Source organism: Crinia signifera, chromosome 1 (genome assembly GCF_055691185.1).
Source record: "Crinia signifera chromosome 1, ASM5569118v1, whole genome shotgun sequence".
NCBI classification, from domain to species: Eukaryota; Metazoa; Chordata; class Amphibia; order Anura; family Myobatrachidae; genus Crinia; species Crinia signifera.
The window spans coordinates 84,902,788-84,926,139 of NC_139217.1; the positions used below are offsets into that span (position 1 = coordinate 84,902,788).

Here is a 23,352-nt window from a genome sequence, read left to right on the forward strand (position 1 = left end):
GCTTGCTCATCACCATGGGTGCCGCAAGCTGCTCAGTGGTAAGTACTGTAAGAGATCCAATGCTGAATCCTAGGATGCAGGTTGCATCACTACTGCTGCATTACCATACCATGAACGGGTCCAGCATGCCTCAGACTCATGTGATGTGATCTCTGCTAACCAAAGCAAACCTGGGAGTGGCCATTTTGGCTGCAACCGAAGCCGTTTCTACCTTATCTGACCCCCAGAGAAAACCTTTGTAAAGTGATATAAATGATATGAACAGCTTATCCTGTATTTGTCAGTGGGTCCTGTTGAACTGAACCTGAAGCTCAATAAATCTTAATACTCTATGAAATACCATTTCCGATCTCTCTCTTCATTGCGAGATTATCTTCTCGTGAAAACAGCCACTTGTATTGGTAAGCACGATAAGAAGGTTTTAGTGGAATAAGAAAACCATTGGTAATTGTTACCATACAATGTCAGCATTTGTGTGCTAGAAATAACAGGTCATTAACCAGACGCTGTTTAATTGCGATTAGTTGAGATTAACATGCCAGAAAGCCTTAGAAAACTGCAATACTTCAAACAGCAACAAGGAAAATTCCAGAAAAAGATGGAATCCAATTTATTTTTGAATAATAAAAGATCAGCTGTTTTCGAGATAGCTCACACTGAGTAAACTGGAGGTGGAGAAGTGTTCCCGATTCTGGAATCTCCAATAAAATAACTGTCCAGAGTTAAGTAATCAATCAAATTGGCTCCAAATGTGAACTTACTGCCAAAATTTTCATATATACTGTTTCAGCTTATTGCCATCTATTGTCAACCCGCACACCACAGTTTGGCACATTTACTCTGATCATTACATTAACTAATAAACAAGCAATGTATGAGAAGGCCAAAGTACAAGAATATTCTCTGGCCTATTGCTAAAAAATCTGAGTAAAGACAAAATCTGAAAAATCTCACTTTTCCAGCCAACAAGTGAGGTAAAGGAGCGGATGCAGGCTGATGTTCCGCCACTTAAATATCTTCTAGGTAACGGTTATTGATTGTTCTCTTGGTAAATGCAAAGATTAACAGGAGATGCAGCCACTATAGGACTAACACAAATGCAGCCATCAGACACCAGTTCGGTTGCACTGACTGCATTATGGGTAATATTGCCCCTGCTCATAACAAGACAACGATGGCGTCTTTTAGGTTTCTTACACTCCAGACGTTCTAAGCATGTGCTCTGAACTCTGAAGGTGACATATTTGACAAATGTAGCAACACTGCAAGTGGTGGCAAAACGGTATGGAGGATGATAGCCCATTTAGCGTGGACATACACAAACAAAAATTTAGCAAATCAGCATAACACATTTTTAGCATTGTACTACCAAAATCAGGGCAATCCTGATTAACAGGTCCCCAAGCAAAGATGTTAAACCTACAATATTGTAAAGCAAAAAATATGGTAGAATAGGATATATGTGAATATTAATGTGCTTTATACATGTGTAGTCATTCATTTAGACTATGACAACAATCACAGGGCTGCGAATGTACAACGTACAATTAAAGGCTGGCAAAGTATCATCTCAAGTTTCTGCATGCCAGCAATGAAAAGCCAAGCTTGGTAAATTGGCAATTTCCGCAGTCTCCATAGAAATCCATGAGGGATTGCTTAAGTCAGTGGTGGGGAACCTCAGGCCCGGGGGCCGTATGCGGCCCCTGTAGCCGGTCTGAGTGGCCCTCCTACCCACCCGGTGGCTTTGCCAGGAGTCAAGTACAGGAAACTTCTTGCTAGAGGTCGGTAGTTATTGCGAGTTCCTATTAATCAATAGCAGCCGGAGACTGGCAGTCCTATTCAGCGACAGCCACCGGAGCGTGGGACGGCTGCAGCAGGACAATTTGTAAGAGAAATTTTTACATATGGCCCCCGAAGGATTTTTCCACCATACAATTGGCCCTTGGCCCGAAAAAAGTTCCCCACCCCTGGCTTAAGTGATGGAATACAGAAGGAAGTAGTCTGCTGATAAAATGACCCGGATTTTGAAATACTGCCTCAATTTAAAAAATAAAAAAAAACCAAAACCTATGTCTTCAGTCTGCAAGAATCAGTAAAGCTGGCCATACATCAACAGATCGATTGTCAGATTGGACTGGTTGGAACAAACACCTGGTAATATCTGAATGACAGTTTTTGGCAGTTTTCCAGCATTTCAAAGCAAATGGTCAACTGTCATTTGCTCTCATCTATTACCAGGATTTTGTCCCAAAAAGCCCAATCTGACAATCGATCTGTAGATGTATGGCTTTGCCCTTGTGGCTCCATCTAAATATTCATAACAAAGACAATTCGCATCGGTTTTTAACATATAAACATATGAAGCAAAAACAGCTTGGATAATGTGGAGTGCTTTGTCATATCCTTATGCAGTCTTTGCCAGAAATTTGAAACCATGCGGTGAGAATATATCTTTCACATGACTTCTATAAGCACAGAAGATACATTATACACCAATATAATGGTGCATTTAACATGGTAAATACAGGTGGCCAAAACAAAAATTCCCATATTCAGATTCATCTGTACGGTGAAATGTAATAGGGTACAATTTTTTGTAATGTGCAATTTTTTGTCAAAAATGGCCAAAACCGCACATGTAGTACACACTGGTCTAAAAAAAAAATAGAAGAATAATCGCACACCCTATTACATCTTGCCTGTAGTGCGATTTAAAACCAAAATGTCACTAAACCTGGTAGGGAAACTAGGACATGGGAAGCCGGATTCAACTTAAAAAAATGTAGGTGCAAAAAATTGCCCATCAGGGGGAATTTTGTTCTTTTGTAGCACAGGAAGCCAATAATTTGCATCAGAGGTAAAAGGAGAATCATCAGAAGCACATTCCTGGTTATAGTCATGATAACCATGTGCGTACTATACCGAATTCAGCGTTACTTGTGAAGATATCATACCTGAACAACCACATACTGCCCAACAGCCATTTTTAACACAAAGTTATGGTGGAGTTTAGACTCCACCATAACTTGCACATACAGATTCTACTTCAACTAAAGAAACAGGATATCTGATACTGCTTTCACATTGCAGAAATGGGTAATGACACAGTATTCTTAAATGGGACTTTAAAACGGGTCTGAGCCTTGAGACCTTTCACATTGCAGGTGAAAACCATTTTAAAAATCATTTAATACCATTCAAACATTCAACCCGTTTAATCCCCAAGGGACACGTTTCAAGCCATTGAAATAGAGCTGTTCAAACTGCCAAAAAAACGGCTTTAAAACGTGTAGGACTCTTTAACCGTGTTGAAATACTGGTTAACTTTAACCGGTAAATCAACTTTGGCACTTTCACATTGCAGCCTTAAACGTTTTAAAATGGAAAAAAAAACGGCAATATACCGTTTTAAAAGTGCGATGTGAAAGGGGTATGAACATTTGACCAGGTATATAAAAAATGCAACCACTATTTACAACAGATCAGATGGACATGGTGCTGGTACTAGTGTCATTAGCGAAACACCATAGCGATCACCATGACAGAGATCACTCAGAAGGCTCGTCTGAGCGATATCTTTAAAAAACGTCTAGTGCGTATGCCCAATATCATTCGCATCGCCAGCGCCCCACCCCATTGGCTGCACGTGCAAGTCAATTATGGCTATATAGCCATGAGGAATGGGGGCGGGTGACGTTACTAAATGGTATTGGTAACAGATATCGTTAAGTGTGTATGCACTTAGCGATATCTAGTTTGACCTGCGACACCACCGCTTTAGCTCAATATAGCAGAGGTTCCTATAGTCGGCTAGTGTGTATGGGGCTTTAGCTGCGTTTGTGTATATAAATACTCCCCATTGCCTTTAGCTAGAATATGCAATATTGGTTATTTCCGTCAGATTCCTTCCTTCGTAGTTTATGTTGTTTTTCTCGCCAAGTACACTACAACAGTGCAAAATATTCACGCTTCAAAAAATAAAGTGTAGTGTTAAAAATAATATTCAATAAAATAGGCTGAAAGGTAAAGCCGTATGTAAACAGTTCTGTAACCCACCGATGCTAAATGGGGCAACCATCTAGAAAGGCCTGTAAGGCTTCAAAGTAAAGGTTTTCCCATCTCTTTTTAAAAGTTATTAATAAATATTTTTCTTCCTCACCAAATTATTTCATACAATTGCAGTATATTTGGAAACTACTTTTGCACTTGCCCACATGAGCGCATATTAAAATGTTCTAGTTTTACAATTACTGACAGAACACAGAAGCGAAACATCAACAAAAACCCGGCATGTATTGGGAACATTATTCTATATACAGTACAATGCATAGTTATAGCCACACAGCAAGTCCCAACGTAACAGTACTGCTGCCCCCTGATCATTGTTGTGTATCAGGTTAGGGATTATCAATGCCTATGTGTTGTAGCGGTTTCATTTGATAACATTTCAAAAGCGCTTGATCGCTCAAGTTCTATAAAGCGGAGCAACAAACTGGAACATAGAGGCTGCCACTCAGCCAAACAGCTCGTCCCAGACTTTCCAGCAGCTCTGTGCATTCAGACAACCATTCAGACGTTGGCCAATAGATGTAGCTTCCTTTCTGTATAAGTCGGTCCCAGATCAGTTTATCTTCGGGTTTCAGTTTTTAACATATTGGACTACTTCCATGCACAGCTTCTGAGGTCTCGGCCCTCTACCAACATTAGCAGAATGTAGTGTATCTTATGTAACAATGCCACAGGTATTGGGTACCTGTAGAATGTGATGTTGTAAACAAGGGAAGAATCATTATGCAGCACTGGCCAGATTAAGGTTATGGCTGGAATGCTTGTGACAGACTGTAATATAACTAGAGGATTGTGGTTGCAGTTTAATGGGCTGATTGAGGTGACCCGGCATATACCAGGGTTGCCTATTTCTGAAAAATCATTTCAGGGAGAAAATGAAAAGCCAGGGGGTGGGCTTGCGTCACCAGGGGGTGGGCCTTGCATCACCAGGGGGCGGGCCTTGCGTCTACAGTATTTTGATAAGCATTACACCTGAGCATAAACTTAGGCAGGGATGGAGGCACACAGTCAGGGGCACACATGGCAGGGACAGGCACACATGGGCAGGGGTAGAGGCACACATGGGCAGGGGTAGAGGCACACATGGGCAGGGGTAGAGGCACACATGGGTTTGGGAACATGCAGGTAGGAAAGGAGACTGAAATGGGCAATGACAAAGGCACATAAGTGTAGGGACAGGGGAACATATGGCTAAAGTAAATGGAGACCTACACATGCACAAAATTGCTGATAGCCACCACACTGGGTATACATAAAGAAGGACCTGGGATGAATAGGGAGGGGGGAGTGCAGCATTGCTGGGACCATGCATGGCCAGGCTAAGAACACATGCATGGTTCTCGAGTCAACTGCTAGCCTCCTCAGCTGCAGCTGCCACCCCACCTCCCCTGGCTGCAGCAGTCTCCACAGCAAAGAGAAAAATACACATACATAAGCTGTCATTCTGACCTGTATTTAGTTGTCAGCAAGCCCAGATCCCCACCTGCAGATGTGGGGACAGGGCTGAGGCTGTGCGGCGAGTATCCTTACACATGCTTTCTTCCGCAGCTGCCGCTTCACTTTCAGGATGGCTACTGTGCATGCGCTAGCGGCTAGATAATAACGATGCGCCGCCAACACGATTGCGTAAGCAATGTTATCTAGCGCATGCGCAGTAGCCATTGTGGAAGTGCGATGTGGCACCTGCGGGAGAAAGGGGCCCTCTTCCAGGAGTCCGGGAGATGTCCCAGAATTCCGGGAGTCTCAGGACATTCTGGGAGAGTCGACAACCATGGCATATACTGGATACCTTCACTAGTATTATAATAACAGTCTCTTTGCTGGTTTAAGCATGCTTCTCTGCAGGGCTTAAAGTGGTCATGTAGAGGTGGGGGAACTCATTTCTCTATGTCACCTAATTACTCCCCCTCAGGGCCGGCTCTACCATTAGGCAGCTGCCTAGGGCGTTGGGATCTGGGGGGGGGGGGGCGCCACAGAGTCTGCCTATCGCAAAAGTACAGATGTCTACAAGGACAACATCTTTGTTGTATTTATTGCAAGTGGTGACAGAGGAATGTCTAAGATGCCATCTCAACACCTTCACTTAAGGGGTTGCAATGTGGGTATTGGTGGCAGTGTGGGGTTGCCAGGGGGCAGTAGACTAAAATTTTGCATAGGGTGCCAAGAGATCTTACAACGGCCCTGCTCCCCCTCCACTCCCCCCATTAGGCAGAGACAGGGCCAGTGGTAGGGTTTTGGCATCCCCCTGCAAACTAGAATGGTTTTCTGTGAGAATTACTGTGCAGGGCCAATGTGGAGGTTAAAATGTTCCACCTCACCATTAGAGGTGGTGGAACTCAGTTCCACCCCATTCCCCCTCATTTTAACCCCTGCTTCTCTGTGTGTTGAATCTATGCAGTCACATAAGAAATTCACTGCTGCTTCTTTTCAATTTGCTACATACAGAGTGGGAGCTTGCATCTTCTACAATACTTAGGCTGCCTTGCCAGTGTTAGCATCTCTGGTCTCAATAGGTTCCAATTAGGAAAAGCAAGCGTGTATGCAGAACACGCTGCCTGATCCGTCTAGAGATATATCTGCAGAGCAGTTGATCTGCAAATATATCTATGTTTGTGCTCCAGCATAACAGAGAGGATGTACCTGCGGCAGCCCTCTCTATGGGCAGGCTGAAAACCCTGACTTTGCTGTGAATACTCTGCTCGTTTCAACTGCTGTGTCAATTGAGCTGCAATATTGTATCTGAAATGTTATTGAAGTCCTCTGTAAAGCCCCATACACACTTGGCGATCCCCGCTGATGCCGTTATTGGCCGCATACACACTTGCCGATGCCAGCGGGGAAGGAAGTGACACTGGGGGGTGCGAAGCAGTTGTTAACAAAGACATCCCTCATCTGTAAACGTTCATAAGGAGTAAGCTCCCAATCATCGTTAATGATATTACATGTACACACTGGACGAGAAAGTAATACCGCTTTCACACTGCCAAACGTTTCAAAAACCGGTATTTAAAACGGGTCTGAGCCTTCACATTGCAGTAGATTAAGGTTTTAAATACCGTTTAAGTACCATTCACATCAGTCAACCCGTTTAATACTCTGAACACGTTTCAAGGCAGAATGCAGGGGAAAGCCTATCACAGGTCTGTAATCTGTTGTTTTTACTAAAACCGTTTCAGAGCATATCTCACTGCATAAAAAAACGGCTCTGAAACATGTAGGACTCTGCTTTTTAAACGTTTTGAAATACGGTTATCTTTAACTGGTAAATCAACTCTGGCGCTTTCGCACTGCAGCCTTAAGCGTTTTGAAATGAGGAAAAAAAACGGCAATATACTGTTTAACAAGTGCGGTGTGAAAGGGGTATAACAGATATCGCTCAGAAGGGACCTTCTAAGCGATAGCTTATTATCCCATCTAGTGTGTATGGGGCTTAAGATGATTTTACATGGGCTCTGCTTTTCAGCAAAAAATAAAGCTTGTCTGAAATACCTCGGGTTTCATATTGGTCATCTGGAACTTACTCACTATCATGGTCCAGGACCAAAACAAATTATTTATTGTTAAAATGACAGGTAAACCTGTGCTAGTAAGGGCCACTTATAAAATAGTTTGAGGCTGGTAAAACCTGGACCTTTGAGTTTTTTGCCCAAAAATTGGTAAGTGGAGAGTGGTGGTATGATTGCATCATCTAAAGCAAGGGGGAGGGGGCTCTGCTATGAAGCACAATATTCATGGTGTTACCGAGTCTCAAGGGTGCCAAGGGGCTGGAGTGGAAGATGAGAGATTTGCCAGCCTTTCCAAGAGCGGCCGGTGTTACTGTTTTTCGGGAGCCTCCTGGCCATTCCCGGAGGGTAGGCAAGTTTGATTTTATTAATATATAAATGTTAATAAATAAATTACCTTCTATCTAGTATTTTTACAGGAATTCCTCAATCTCAAAACTGTAATTACAATTTAAATATGTATGTATGTATGTATGTATGTATGTATGTATGTATGTATGTATGTATGTATGTATGTATGTAGCCCCCACTTTTTCAAGGAGCCAAAAGTAAAATCAGACAATTAACTCAAATGCCGTTTAATGGGGTATGGGATATTCCTTGGTTTCTCTTTATCAATTAGCAGGAAAAACAAGTGTGGAGTCGATTCCAAGTGTGACACTTGCAAATGTTGCGGAGAACCAACTGTAAAATGAGCTCTCAATGCAAGTGAATGGTGCCATTCTTAGGGTACAAAAAATAAATAAAAAAATCCATAAGAGATATAGCAGTCATCTTAGGTGAGCTTGCCAACACTGGATGTTTATGAAGGACATTAGTGGAAGAGGATCGCAGGATCCTTTCCACAGTAAATATATACCCTTCAACATCCGATCCAGCCAAGTGAAAAACCCAATCCAGGGGGTAGGTAGATCATTATCCAAGTTTAATATAATGAAAGGACTTCGGGCCAGATCCCATGAGGGAGAATAGCTCCTTTCATTCGAGATCCTAACTGTCGTCATTTAACAGTTGAGATTCCAATGTCGGACTAATGACAGTTGGAAACCTGACTGTCGGAGCATGATCTGGACCGGTTATAAATCCCTGAGTCCCTATTCTATCACTATACATATTTATTAAATATACCTATTTTGGCTTCATACATATAAGGGCAAGGGCAGGCCAGAAGTGCAGGCCATGAATTCATGATAGCCAGCCCTGCCATCTTCCTGTGTGCACATGCCACAATGGAACAAATTTCACAGATGCCCAGTAAACAACATTATATTTTATATATAATTAATACCCCTTTCAGACATACATACTACCCGGAATTTTAAAGCCGGTCAATTGCAGGTGCGCAGGCCCCGGGATTTTATTTGACTATACTCCTGGGTAGACCCTTTCAGACATACACTAGTCCCATGATTATGCGTGTGCACGTGAAAAATGACGGGATTTTTGCATATGTCTGAAAGGGGTATAAGTATTATCTAGGCAGGATCTTACTTGAGGGGGAAAAGAAGTATCAAGCAATCTGGGCATTACAAAGCTTCTATTGTTTCCTTGTACACATTTCCAGTTTACAATCATGTAAATGTTAGGGTAGTTTTCATAAGGTGTGAAACAGGTGTATACGACTAATGGTCCAAGCAGAAAAACTAATTGTACTTTATTTCAGGTCACCATTCTACTGCAATTATACCTAAAAGCATACCTACTACCACCACCTGCCTGCCATCAGTGGAACGTTGTATATTGTAGTAGGACTTCTTCACTGCTGTTATGAATATAGTGAAGTGACAAATGGGTGTTTTACAGGTTGGGATAATGGTGAAATGGCCACTGCCCCTTTTCTGCATTCCATCATGCTGGACTGCCACGGATTATAGAGAAATGTCACTGTCTGCCCTACATATAAAATATATACATAGATATTTTTATGCTGTGAAATGTTTTGCCAACTGATTCCGGTTGGACTCAGTAAACTTATTTTATTTTTTAAATGGAAAAAAGCTTGAAAAAAATCTCTGTATGCGACACACTCAGCTTTCTTTTTTTTTGTAAACATGCCAAGATCTAATTTTTATATTTTGGAAAGTTCTTGGAACATTAACATTCGTTCCAGCAAGCAGGACCCACATGTAATTATCAAATAGAACTGCTCTGGATTTGTACAAAATGATATAAACACACCCAAAAGTGAAGCTCCCTCACTGCTAAGTCCCAGCAGTGTGTGCCATAAGACCAACATACACCAGTACAAGATTGGAACCAACCTTCCAATCTTGACTGGTCGCGCGACGGCCTGTGTGCATACGATCGCATGATGCGCACTCCCGCGGGTCCAGTGGTTGGTCCTCAGATCAGACATGCTGTCTGATCAATCGGCTCTCGTTGCGAACCAACGAACGACTGTATGTGCTTTTAAGCATGATCGCTCGCTTGACTGCTCCACGACCTGCATACGATCAGATCGTATGCAGGTCATCCTGATGTATGGCCAGCTATGCAGGTTACATACAATGTTATCGGACAGGAGCCGTAATTACTGTACGTTATAACTACAGAACATTTCCAATCACAAGCTGCAGTATCAAAATTGGTATACAACCAGAAAAACATCAGGAGGTAGATAAGCTCATTAAATGCAGAGAAAAAAGGATTCAATTAGAAAGAGTGATCAATAAAGCTACTGTAGTTTTGTTTCCATCTGAATAAAGGATTTGGATGTGAACTATATACTGTATATAGTTTAAAATAACTTTTCGTTGTCAAAGTAACTTTTTGTGTGAAGGACCATACATGTGAAAGAGATCATCATCTGGGAAAGAAGGAAAGACGTCGCAATGACATTAGGAGTCCTCTACTGGAATGGTGATTAGTAGAACAATACTGTATCTAACCTACTTGTTCCAGGTACCCAGCATGCATGCCACCTCCTCTTAGAGCTGCCAAACATTAATGTTAGGGCATGCGTTCAGCATCCTGGTGGATGGGATGCCAGCATTCACAATTCAGATGCCAGCATCCCAACTTTTGGCAACGAAATCTCAACATCAATGAAGATGCCGGCGCCAGAATTCTACCTACTGGAATGCTGAAAGTAAGTACAATATGTAGAGAAAATGAAGGTTAGGTTGAAGGTGGGAGTGGTTAGGGTTAGGCTGCAGGTAGGGAGGGATAACGGTGGGGTACTGGGATTAGCGCTAGTCACAAGGAAAGCAGATACACTTACCTAACTCCTGTCAATATCAGGATGCAGGGATCAGTATTCTGACCACCGATATCCACACCGCCAGTCATCCGTATGTATAATGTTGCTAGCTCCAACGTGCATAGTATCGATAAACCGTTGCATACTGTTTTTAATGGGACCGGACCAGTTTTCTGGGACAGTCCCGCCCCCTGCCGCAGTTGGGAGTCTCCCCAGCATGCGCACAGCATCTATTAAGCGATGCAGAGGGCAAAAAATGGGTCATGGCCCGGCGGCTGGGTTATTTGCATATTACACGCACTCATTTGTATAGGCCATGCCCCCTTTTCGTGCAAATGGTCCTCTTTAAAGGATGAAGAAGTTGGGAGGTATGGTTAAGGGGTGTATACACGGTGCAGTGTACTTCTATTCGACTCTGAGGGCTTACTCCAGCACTGCGTCTGCACATGCTTAGTTCTTAGCCATAGGTGTGTCTGCAGCCTTCTGCACCTCAGATAGAACCATTCATACATTTATATACTTCTAATTGCATGTTATCATACCAAGTATAAACGTTATATTGGGCAGGTGCAATTAGCTTCCTGTACTAGGGTATCAAGCCCTGCCAAGCACTACAAACACACATGCATCTGAATACATTGGTAACCCACTTGTGTATACAAGCGTCCCTGCTAGGTTCATCAAGGCCTGTACTGTTCTGTGGGAGTATACCTTATTAAAGACGGATAAGGAGTGCTGGCTTGGCAGTTTTTTTTTTTTTACTCATTTTCCCAATCTATTTGACACCACCTTTGGAAAGTTCACAAAGGCATCACTGTGTCGCCAAAACCTGCACAAAATGTTACTGTTTGCAGCACTGAGCCCAGAGGTAAAATGAAGCAAATAAAAGGCATTCCTGTTATCCCAGGAGACTCCTTTCTTGTAGCTGAATATGGGCAGCTATGAATGGCCTGTGTCTACCTTCTGTGACCTTTACTGTACTGTACTACGCAAAACATGAGAATGTTCCTGGGCACCGCATCACAAAATGCACTAAATAATGTCTGACTAATTAGGCTAGCATCTAATAACTACAGTATACTGTAGATGTTAAGCAAAGTAGAAAACTCACACTCACAAAGTATCATAAGATGAATGTTTAAAGCCCAAAATGTTGGCTTTAAAAGGGTTCTCTGGATACGTATTTAGGTACAAGCATTGTGGGAAAGGTCACTGTTCCCCAGCTGTACTGTACAGGTCGTGGTTTCCCTAGGGGAGCAATCCTGTATCAAATTTACATAGACAGATATAGCAAATGTGACATCATGTTTGGTACATCATTTGAATCCTCTCCTGGACCAGTGGTCTGGGCACAGGACAGTGCTAAAGTATAGGCTCTACTGCCTTACTCAACTGTCCGCCCTTTTGCTTTCCAGTGCTCAGTTGTGTCTACCATTCCGGTGTTCGTCCTAGGTCCCTGCCTACCCTGTTCTCCGACCATGGTTCCTTCCTAGCCTCTGCTTCTTGGCTCTGTACTTGTCTCTGACTTACCGTCCTACTCCGACCCAGTTTGTTGTCGTCAGTGTCACTGTGTCTATTACCTAAACCAGCTCCAGTGAATACCAGCCCCATACTTAATAATCCAGTCAGAGTGATGCAATATATAGGTCATGTGTAGTGAAGCCCAAAATTCTTGCATGGGGCCCTTGCAAACAGCACCGGAAAGTTAGACTCCATGCCTGTGTATTGCTCCTAAGCCAAATACGCAGTATGGGCCAACATCCATCAATCCCATCCCTGAATTGTGACACCCCCATCTCTGTTACAATAGTGGGAAATGCCCACAGACAATGGAGGAGATGCACCTACTTGTGTACTTTTGTGGACCCCTGTTACAGGAAACAGTCCAAACTGCACACTCCTGCCTGCTCCTACTCTGTATGCCTACCCCCTTTATTCATCCAAAGCTCTGCTTGTCCAAGTCTTCAATAAAGCATGACCGTAAAATAACTCAGAATTGTGTTTTATATGTGTGTGTTTTTAATGATGCTGGATATTATTAAATGACCTACTAACTAGCTAATCTGTTGTAGTTGTTCCTCTTAGGCCCATTATCACATAAACATTGGAAGACTAATCTGATTCTGCATCCTATTAATGTACCATGCTTGCCATTATTTTAACATACTTGGGCAGATGTTTGTATGTAGTGTAATATCTACACACGAAGCGATGTGTGTAGATGAGCATTCTGAGCGATGCTAGATCGCTCAGCACACAGCGCTGCACATCGATGAACCGCTGAGGAATCGGTCAGGGCCAGTGTTGAACACTGGCCCTGACACCTGGTGATTATACATTTATCCAGCGGCTAGATATGAATCACCATAGTGATATCGACGCGTGAGGCCACGCAGCATTATCTAGTGAGATTGCTTAAAAATGCCCCTATATCGATACGTGTGTAGGCCCCATAAGTGCTCATCCATTGGTTTAACTGGAATGGCAGCCTGCTCAGTGGTGAGTGTATGCAGCGATCCATCTCATTTCAGATAGATCAACTGCACCTAGAATAGAGCTAGGGCAAATTGTGCACTGATAACGATGATAGCTACTTCCACAGGTGGATATATAAAGGTTGTGTGGCGCGCTGAATGCAGGCAAGTATAGGAAATTATGTCCGAGCACACAAAAAGTGCTCAGAGATAAATCAGTCATTGTACAGTAGGTCTCCGATAAAGAACAATGCACACGTACGACATGACTCCTCTTTTATCCACACATTGAGCAGCCGGCAGAAAAAAATATTTAAACAATTCGTCAATATTAAAAAGCCAATGCCTTAATAAATTAGGGCCATTAAGCATCAGCAAAGAAAATTGCATGAAACAGTAGCGAGATGTGCATTAACAAATATTTACTACAGAATGTACATTTTGTATGAAGTTGCGCGGTAACCAAGATGCCACACAAGTTCAGTGCTGGATGTGCAGGAATGCAGGCAATGCTCTCATATAGTAGTGGGACATAAGTAACTAATACTGTAGATGCACAGCGTGATGTCTACAGTCTGACCTCTGTGCAGACTGCTACGCTTGGTAGTTACTGTCCACACAGAGAGGAAGCCAAGGTGGACAGGTGTCTAAAAAAGGAAAGCATCCTAAATTGAGGCACGGCGTCTCCTGTCTTGAGAAAGGACTCCAGTCCTCAACAATCTGGGATGTGCTTGCAATGACTCAAGTGGTTAGCGATACAAGATAGCACAGTACACTATGGAATGTATTTTGTCTTTTTTTGGGGAAGAGAGAAGGGGAGTGGCAGGGAGGACGGGAACTTATAGCGACCTGCTTGTTGTGTTTGTCTAATCCATACTGACAATGTAGTGCTTTCACTGCGCACATGATAGAGCTAAAACCACAGGTATTTCATTTAGTGTTCTGTGATTGTAGTGGACAATACTTGCAATAAAAGGGTTAGAATTACAAGGAACGCTGATATCCTGCACTGTGGCAAACACTTCATAGCTGCCATCGCCAGACCATGTATGCTAAATGGCTATATACTTTATTGCAATGACAGAACTACAAATTCATAAACAAATGGTTCCAGTGCTACCAAACGTTGCTAAGGGTGACTGCAAGTCCTGTGCTTATTCCATAGAGTGTACTCCCTGTGCAGCTGATATCCCAAGCAGCTATATTGGATGCAGAATATGTGTTAGTAGGATGCAGTGCCTACAGTATCTTGCTGCAGTTCCAGGTGACAAACAATTAAGTCATTTATGATTTATGAACAATAATATCGTTCATGCAGACAGAACTCCGCACGCAGCCAGACTTGGCAAAACTGACAAAAACTGTATAAATGTTACCCCTGGTTACAATGTGCCTTGTACTAAACAGATATAATGCACCAAGCAGACAACATACAATGAGGAATAGCTAGAACTGTACCTACCATGCAGGTGTACTCAGACCTCCGGGACAAGTGCAGCCAGGTACTAGAGTTGCTCTCAGCTATGCAGCCTGTGTTTACTTAAAGCAAGAGTTTTAGCTGTGACAGTTTCGGTATTACCCAAATCCAGCGAGTGCCTACAGGGAGCAGGAAGAGAGACACGGTCAGAGAGAGCAGGAATTTCAGCTGCTACTGTTCTCAGAGCATTGAGCTATTTCCAGCAGGAGCGGGTTTGTCTGCAATCAGACTGTGTGCAGGAGAGACCTCCCTTTCTTCCTCTCCAGGGGCTACCTATCAAGCAGGCTCCTTTACCACATCATTACAGTGAGAGCAGGCACAGGGAACATGCCAGCCTGCATTACAGTGCATGTACCAGCAGCAACGTTCACAGTGCTTGCCAGTAGCAAATGAAGGGATTCAGGTAGAAGGCATATTGGAATAGATCAGTGTGGAAGTGCATTACACCTATTGCTCACAGACAGGCAACAGTCACATTACTGTACACATACACTTGCACAAATCCAGCTCACTGTGGGCAAGATGTACTAAGCTTTAAAAAGAGATAAAGTGGAGAGTGATAACAAGCAGCCAATCAGCTCCTACCTGTCATGTTAAAGGGCGGGGTTTGAAAAATGAAAGGTAGAAGCGGATTGGCGAGTTGTTTATCACTCTTCACTTCATCACTTTTGAAGCTTGATACATCGGGCCCTGTATCTTCTACAGCAGTGATAGGCAACCTGATACAGTTTGAGGGCAGCACGTTTAGAGTGCATTTCATCAATGAAAGACACCAATGTGTAATAGCAGATCAGTATGGGTTTTGATGTCCGGTCCGACGTTTAGTCCGGGTCCGGTTTTTACATAGTCCCGATCAGTATGGCATTTAAACAAACAATTACGACAATAAAGTAGTAAGGAGCTGGAGGCTTGGGGGGCCACATGTGGCCCCAGGCTGCCTGTCGCCCATCGCTGCTCTAGACTAGGCTTGTGATATCATCTTTGACTTTACAGCTTTAATAGATCGATAACCCCAGCATGGCTGGGCATGCTGGGACACATAGTTCCACGAACACTGGCGCTGGACCCATGTCTTTTACAATCCTTTATTGTTAAGTAATCATCCATGTAGTTCCCAACAATAGCCTGTTTTTCCACTACAAGTTTGTATCCCTTTATTATTCCGAAAACCATACATTCCAGAAAGTGAGATCTTTTTTTATTTTCTTTTGCTAAAAGCACTACTGGGGACATCTGTAACAGCACTACTGGGGACATCTGTAACAGCACTACTGGGGACATCTGTAACAGCACTACTGGGGACATCTGTAACAGCACTACTGGGGACATCTGTAACAGCACTACTGGGGACATCTGTAACAGCACTACTGGGGACATCTGTAACAGCACTACTGGGGACATCTGTAACAGCACTACTGGGGACATCTGTAACAGCACTACTGGGGACATCTGTAACAGCACTACTGGGGACATCTGTAACAGCACTACTGGGGACATCTGTAACAGCACTACTGGGGACATCTGTAACAGCACTACTGGGGACATCTGTAACTAGCACTACTGGGGACATCTGTAACAGCACTACTGGGGACATCTGTAACAGCACTACTGGGGACATCTGTAACAGCACTACTGGGGACATGATATGTAACTGGCACTACTGGGAACATCTGTAACAGCACTACTGGGGACATCTGTAACAGCACTACTGGGGACATCTGTAACAGCGCTACTGGGGACATCTGTAACAGCACTACTAAGGGCATCTGTAACAGCACTACTGGGGACATGATATGTAACTGGCACTACTGGGGACATGATATGTAACTGGCACTACTGGGGACATGATATGTAACTGGCACTACTGGGGACATGATATGTAACTGGCACTACTGGGGACATGATATGTAACTGGCACTACTGGGGACATCTGTAACAGCACTACAGAGGACATGATATGTAACTGGCACCGCTGGGGACATCTGTAACAGCACTACTGGGGACATGATATGTAACTGGCACTACTGGGGACATCTGTAACAGCACTACAGAGGGCATGATATGTAACTGGCACTATATAGGTGTAACAAAATGATTGCTTGGCATTCACATTCAGTACCTGAGATTGTACACAAACTTTGTTTCATGTGTTGAAACCTTGTTTTATGCACAAATAAAATTTATTTGTGTGTATTTCATGTGTTTGTACAACATAAATGCAAGATACCTCATTGAAATATAAAAATATTCTGAAATACGGAATAATCCGTTATCCAAAATGCTTCTGGTTCTGAGCATTTTGGATACCTGTACCAGGTATAGGAGTATTTGTCAAACACTTCAATGTCATTTCTAAGCTAATAAAAATTATATCTTGGCAATCATGAGGACAGCATCAGATTTAAAGATATATTTTTGCGAATATATCCTTCCTTATAATATAGTATTTGGTGTACGGATCACCTACATAACATGGAGGCAGTTACTTCGTGGATAAAGGGCCTTATGAAGAGATGGACGCACAGCTGCAGTCCTGTACACAGTGGATGTTTAAAAATATGCTAATTGTTTAATTGCTAATTGAGACGCTGACCAGCAGCTTCACACATCTCCCCCAATAACAACCATCTGACAAACCCCATGGTCAAGCAGAACGGCCACTGGGAACTGAGATGCCATTGCCATGTTTTCTGCATATAGGATCACAGTCGCAGTCTGAGACGCACCCTAAAATTGCCACGACACATCTGTGTTTTTGCTTCTATTTCCCGTAAGTGTCCACAAATGGTCCCTGCCTGTCAATCACTTTGCAAGACAAGCACTCAACTGCGTAACATCAGCCTGACATACATCTCTGAATCATGTATGTAAGAGGTGGTGGCGGGGGCTTACTGTTGGGGAGCCAGTAATCACTGCTGCCCTGCAGAACAGCCGGTGATCACCGTATGCATGGCATCTATCTGTGCAAGGAGGGTAGGCATAGACTGCCCAGCGAGTGCTGGACATGCCAAAAATGGGTGTCGCTGCACTTGTCCACGCCCCTTTCAAACACTGCCACACCTCTTCAACCAATGCCACACTTTTTCTTTGAGCGGTCACGTCTCTGGGGAGGCTAGTCCCATTTGAAGGCAAACAAAAGGTGGGAGGTACGCAGAAGTATTTTGCATATTGTTGCAATCTTAAATCCCACAGCTAGAAACCCTACATCTGCTCCGAAATTCCATGAATTAGGAAATTGTTCTTTTTTTACATTTATCTTTTGTCAGTGCAACTTATTATTACACGGTTTCTCAAATCTAGTGCTCATGGACTGCTAGCAATGCCTGTTCTCCCTATCTCCCACCTGCAGCACAAGTGTGCCAATTATTGATCGACACATGGTCTGAATTCTTTCACTTGTGATTGTATAAAAAGAGACCTTGAAAATATGCAGTGACAGTAGGCCATGAGGCACAGGTATGCAGTCATTAGGTCGAAAGTGTCTAGGTCCAGAGCCAGATTAAGGTCTAAATGGGCCTGGAGCTGAAAATTATCCAGGGCCTATTATGCACAATAATAGGGGTTGTGCCCAGCACCTAATAATGTGGGAGGCATGACCAGTGTTCTGGTTGGGTGGTCTGCTCATGGGTGTGTCTCTATTTGTGTAAATACTTTCAACTAATTATATATGCGTGGAAAAGGCAGGGGGCTGGCATAAGAAAAATGCAGGGAGACATATTGGCGGGTGCACTCCAAAGGTGAACCCGCAGGGTTCCGATGTCCTAAGATACTTGTGGGGTGAGGCGGCACTCCAGTCATAAAGAAATACTGAAACCCGAAACTTGGTAGACAACATTTCAGCACCTTTTATGTGGTCACCTAAATTTACCACACCATATACCCCTTATACAAATCATTCAACACAATAGTAACCCCCTTATACTGTACTTGTCTCTTCCACATTATGCCACATGGAATGAGACAAAATTCACACAGGTTGAGCCAAAATTCACGTTATGCCACATGGATTGAGCCAAAATACACACTATACCAGGTATGTCCAAACAGTGGCCTTTCAGCTGTTGTGAAACTACACGTCCCAGCATGCCTTGACATAGTTTTAGCATTCCCTAATAGCAAAAATGTGGCAAGGCATGATGGGACTTGAAGTTTCACAACAGTTGGAGGGCCATAGTTTAGACATGCCTGCACTATACCAAACAGATTGAGCAATATTGTACAATATGCTTCATAAACAGGGGCATTGCGCGCCAAAGGCACGCTTAAAAAATTTACACCATAATGCCAATCACATGTTAAGCCACACACCATAATCTCCATTATGTATTATGCCAAACAGCATAATGCCTATTAAAAATTATGCTACATAAGTGTTGGTTGCCTACATGTTCATTGCCAGGGGTTCTATGTTCATTGCCAGGGGTTCCATGCTCATTGCCATGTGGGATTACATGCTTATTGCCAAGGGGGAATATATGCTCGCGGCAACTGGGGGACAGCCGCCGCCAGGCAGAAATGACAGCCGGGCAGAGAGCAGGGGGCTGCCCCGCTGTATATAGAGCACTGCATGTCCCAGCTTTTTGAAATAATACCCCTTTCACACCAGAAAATGCAGGGACTTACCCGGGAGTATGGTCCCAGGATCATGCAGGGACATTCCCGGACTGGCCCCTTTTACACCAGTCTAGTCCCTGCATTTACTGGTGTGAGGGGGAGAGAAAACCACCCCCGTCCCCCTTTAAACAACCAGCTATATCTTAAGAACCAACTGACCCATTTACATGTAGGCCTCGAAATATTTTGGTCCCCTGAAACTGGGCCGTTTGGTTCCAGAAAAATCTGTCTTTAAAACAACATGAACAGCCATGAAATTACATTTCAGAAATGAAAAAAAAAATTGGTTTACCCGCAATATCTCTAGAACCAATGAACCCATGTGGACCAGCCTGGTATCAGATTGAAGGCCCAGCGATTTGGGTTCGACTGAGAACCTCGAGCTTCTGTGATGCTGGAGGGGGAACTGGCAGCTGTTGGAACTGGGTCGGGGTCAGAATTAGCGGGTCCCATGTTATCCTATGGGGAAAACGTTCCAGGTTTGCCTGGCGGTATCTCCGGTTCCCATGGGGCTACCAATGCGAGGCTGGGCTTGTTGGAAAGCCCTGGCCCTCAGCTACAAAATGGGCCTATTTGGAGAGTGGGCCTGGAGCTGTAGCTCCATCAGGTCCATTGTTAATCCGGCCCTGTCTAGGTCAACAGTCAAAGGTCAACAATAGTTTTTCATTTTTTTTTTATTTTTTTTTAAACCTACTTGTTCATACTTTACCATTCCAGTGGGCATAGAGCGAGATTATAATAGTGGAGAGCGCAGAGAGTGGACTAGTGTGGAGCGTACACAAATACGGTGTCCAAGTGGGGTTCACAAAAACCCCATCAAAATACATATCGACCTTTTGACCATGTTGGTCGACATACAGACTGTCGATCTAGACACTGTCAACCTAGCGATCGACACCTGGCCATTAGACCCTGATTCAGTAAGGCTGCCTTAGGAGATCTTAGAACCAAGTTTTTATAATAAATTTGATAATAAATCAAGGCTTTCTGTCTGGTCTGATCTGGCTGCTCCAATTTTCACTTCTTCTCCATGGAAAGACTAGGTATATAAATATTGGGAGTGGGACCCAGCCATAGGGGAAGGTTACATATGGGAGCATTCCTGGCAGATAGTTTCAGAATGTTGCTGTATGATCTCCAAATTGTACTGTTCCAGCTAAGGTTGGGATGAGGAGGTACAATGTTCTGCATAACTAATGTAATGTAAAATAAATCAGTATAGAAATATAGTCTAAAGCAGGCATGTCCAACGTTGGCCCTCCAGATGTTGTGAAACTACACATCCCAGCATGCTTTGCAATAGTTTTAGCATTCTCTAATAGCAAAACTGTGGCAAAGCATGCTGGGATGTATAGTTTCACAACATCTGGAGGGCCAACGTTGGACATGCCTGGTCTAAAGCGTGGTATGCACTAGACAACATTTTGGAAGGTTTGTTTGAGATGAGTCAATGATACATCATCCAGTGCTATTGCACGCTTCCATAGTCACATCTTCTCCTATGCCATACAACATACCTCCCAACTGTGACCTGTGCAAATATTTATTTGCTGCCACTATTGTCAGTATACGGAACTATGACACATCATTAGTAGAAGACAGAAATCATCCTTTTACATGACCACCATATACGAGGGTGGATCAATAAGTACCTGTGTTTGAAGAAGTGTTGTTGAAGAAAGTTGGTATTACTATTGTGTACTACCATCTTCCAAATTGCATGAATTGAGCTAGGAATTGTTTTTTTTTTCCCTGCGAGCCACGTTTTCAGGTTAGGGAACAGAAAGAAGTCGCTCGGAGACAAGTCGGGCGAGTACGGTGGATGTGGCAACAATCCAAAGTGCAATTCATGTAATTTGGCCGCAACAATTCTGGATGTGGCAGCTGGAGCATTGTCATGGTGGAAAACAAAACCGTGTGGTGGGAGAATAAAATAGTGTGCCGAGCACAGCAAGACACGATGCTCGAAGCATAGCGAGCCATGCGGTACACTTGGACGGTGTCCATGTTGACTATGTCGACATTCGGGATAAAACCCATGAAAAAAACTCATGTTCACCTTTTGGCTGTCGACCTTCACATTGTCAACCTAACGTTTGTGTCCACTCCCAACCCTGTTGACATTAGTGTGACACCCTGGAAAGGAGGGTGCCTCCTTGGCCTGCCTCACAGGGGGTTACTTGCAGCCAAATTGTGGCAGGGCCACAAGGGGTTAACCCTGCGGATGTAACAGGGCGCGAAAGGAGGAGGGGAGGAGATGCCCCAGGATTGGAGGACAGCAAAGCGGGAAGGCTGAGGGGTGGACTTGTGACCAGCAGCGCGCGAAAAGTGAGAGAGGACTGACCTGGAGGGAAGAGAAGAGCCCGGCGGCGTGTCCAGCGGCAGCGTGTGTCCGGGGCCGTCGCGAGGGAAGCAAGCGTCGCCGTCTGCCATCCAGCATCCAGAGGGGAGAAGAGGTGGCGTGAAGCAGACCGGCGGGACCTGCAGCAGCAGAGCAGACAGCGCTTGTCATCCGCGCCCGGCTGCCGAAGACGGAGGGAGAGACCCGGCGGCGCGCATCATCCAGAGCCGCCTGGACGGAGAGAGGCGGGTGACGTCAGTCCGACGCGTCCCCCACACAGCAAAAGGCCCGACGACAGCTCCGGTACCAGTGACGGCGGCAGCTGAAAGAAGGAAGCCCCCGAGCCACCGGAAGAGCCTAGCAGCGTGCCTCCGACGGCAGGAGCCGCAGCAAAGTGTAAGTGCTGCCCCGCAGCTCTGCCCCAGGCTCTGCCAAAGCCCGACCAACCTCCCTGCTGCCCTGACCCCACTACAGAGAGCCCCTACTGACACTGTGACTCTCCTCCCTCCCTGCCTAAAAAGGGGGATTTAGGGATACTGTTCCCTGTCGCCCCACTGCCAGCCCACGTACCGATGATGGCTAGGAGCACCTGCACTTAGGCTCTCCTGAGGGTTACAACTCTCCACTGTGCCCACCCTAAGGATTTCTTCAGAGACAGCCACCACTGCCACATCGTCCTGGACATTGACTACCGGTCACAGCCCCCCTCCTTAGCCCCTGAACTGCAAAATAGGAATCTTCACAGCCAGTCCCTCCAAAAGAGGCACAACAGCGCCACCCTGTGGCCGAAAGAGGGAACTCCTCACCAACTCTCCTAAAGAAACCCTCAAGCCTCTTGCCCCTCTTAGAGTATTTGCCCAATTCTGTTTATCCTTTTACTTGAAAGGGGATCGTCCGTTATAGTCAGCCATCCATCGCGCAATGTTAAACTGAGGCCTCCAACGGACCCTAAAGCCTGTGCACGGGTCTACCTTAGAGGTAGCAGCTTAGGACATACATTGGGTACCCAATCAAGCGAGGTATACTGTTTGCACTATTGATGTGGTTTGAAGTTAAAATGATTTATATAACTTGCACTATTAATGTGGTTTGAATTTAAAGCGATTTATAATGTTGCACCATTAGCCTGGTTAAATGCTAGAGTGATTTAGAGCGCAAGGATTTGGTGATGTAATTGTGTCAAGCATTCCCGCTACCTTTGGTGAGGGAAGTGCTAGGGTATTCCTCAGGCTGTCCGGCTGATTCACATCAGGGCTTAGACCTTGATTTGACCACGCAAGGTAGTACCCGTGTCGCTTGCACTTGATATAGCCGCACTAATGTGGATCAGTCCCGGCGGGAGGACCGTTACTAAACGCCGTAGTTAAACCTAATTATCGGCACATAATAATACTGGTGTATATATATAGCCCTCAGTTAGTGCCTGTTCACATACGTCCTTTACTCTAAGCAGCATTGATATTGTTTATGTCCGTTTAATGTATGCTGTTACCTGCATTGAGAGTGTACCTGTGAAAAGCGAGTTAGTGGCCTACTCCAGACCACTCGTATTCTGGTTAATAAATACCCTTAAAGTGTATCCTTAGCCTGTTTATTGTCTCAGCTGCTAAGAAGAAAGAAGACGACTGCACAGCCCCAGCACAAAGGTAACAGAGAGGGTTACTGGCCGGTCTTAC

The 23,352-nt window shown here is 44.3% G+C and overlaps 1 protein-coding gene across 17 annotated transcripts in view; it reads right to left on the reverse strand.

Moving 5' to 3' along the window:
* Window positions 1-23,352, reverse strand: part of SORBS2 (sorbin and SH3 domain containing 2) — a 289,436-nt gene that overhangs the window by 194,711 nt on the left and 71,373 nt on the right. For 13 of the 17 annotated variants that reach the window (XM_083169067.1, XM_083169023.1, XM_083169015.1 and 10 more), the window contains exon 2: window positions 14,707-14,840. The exons of the other annotated variants lie outside the window; for them this stretch is intronic. The gene's annotated coding sequence lies outside the window, so the exon portion shown is untranslated. The remainder of the gene's footprint in view (window positions 1-14,706; window positions 14,841-23,352) is intronic. 17 annotated transcript variants of the gene reach the window in all.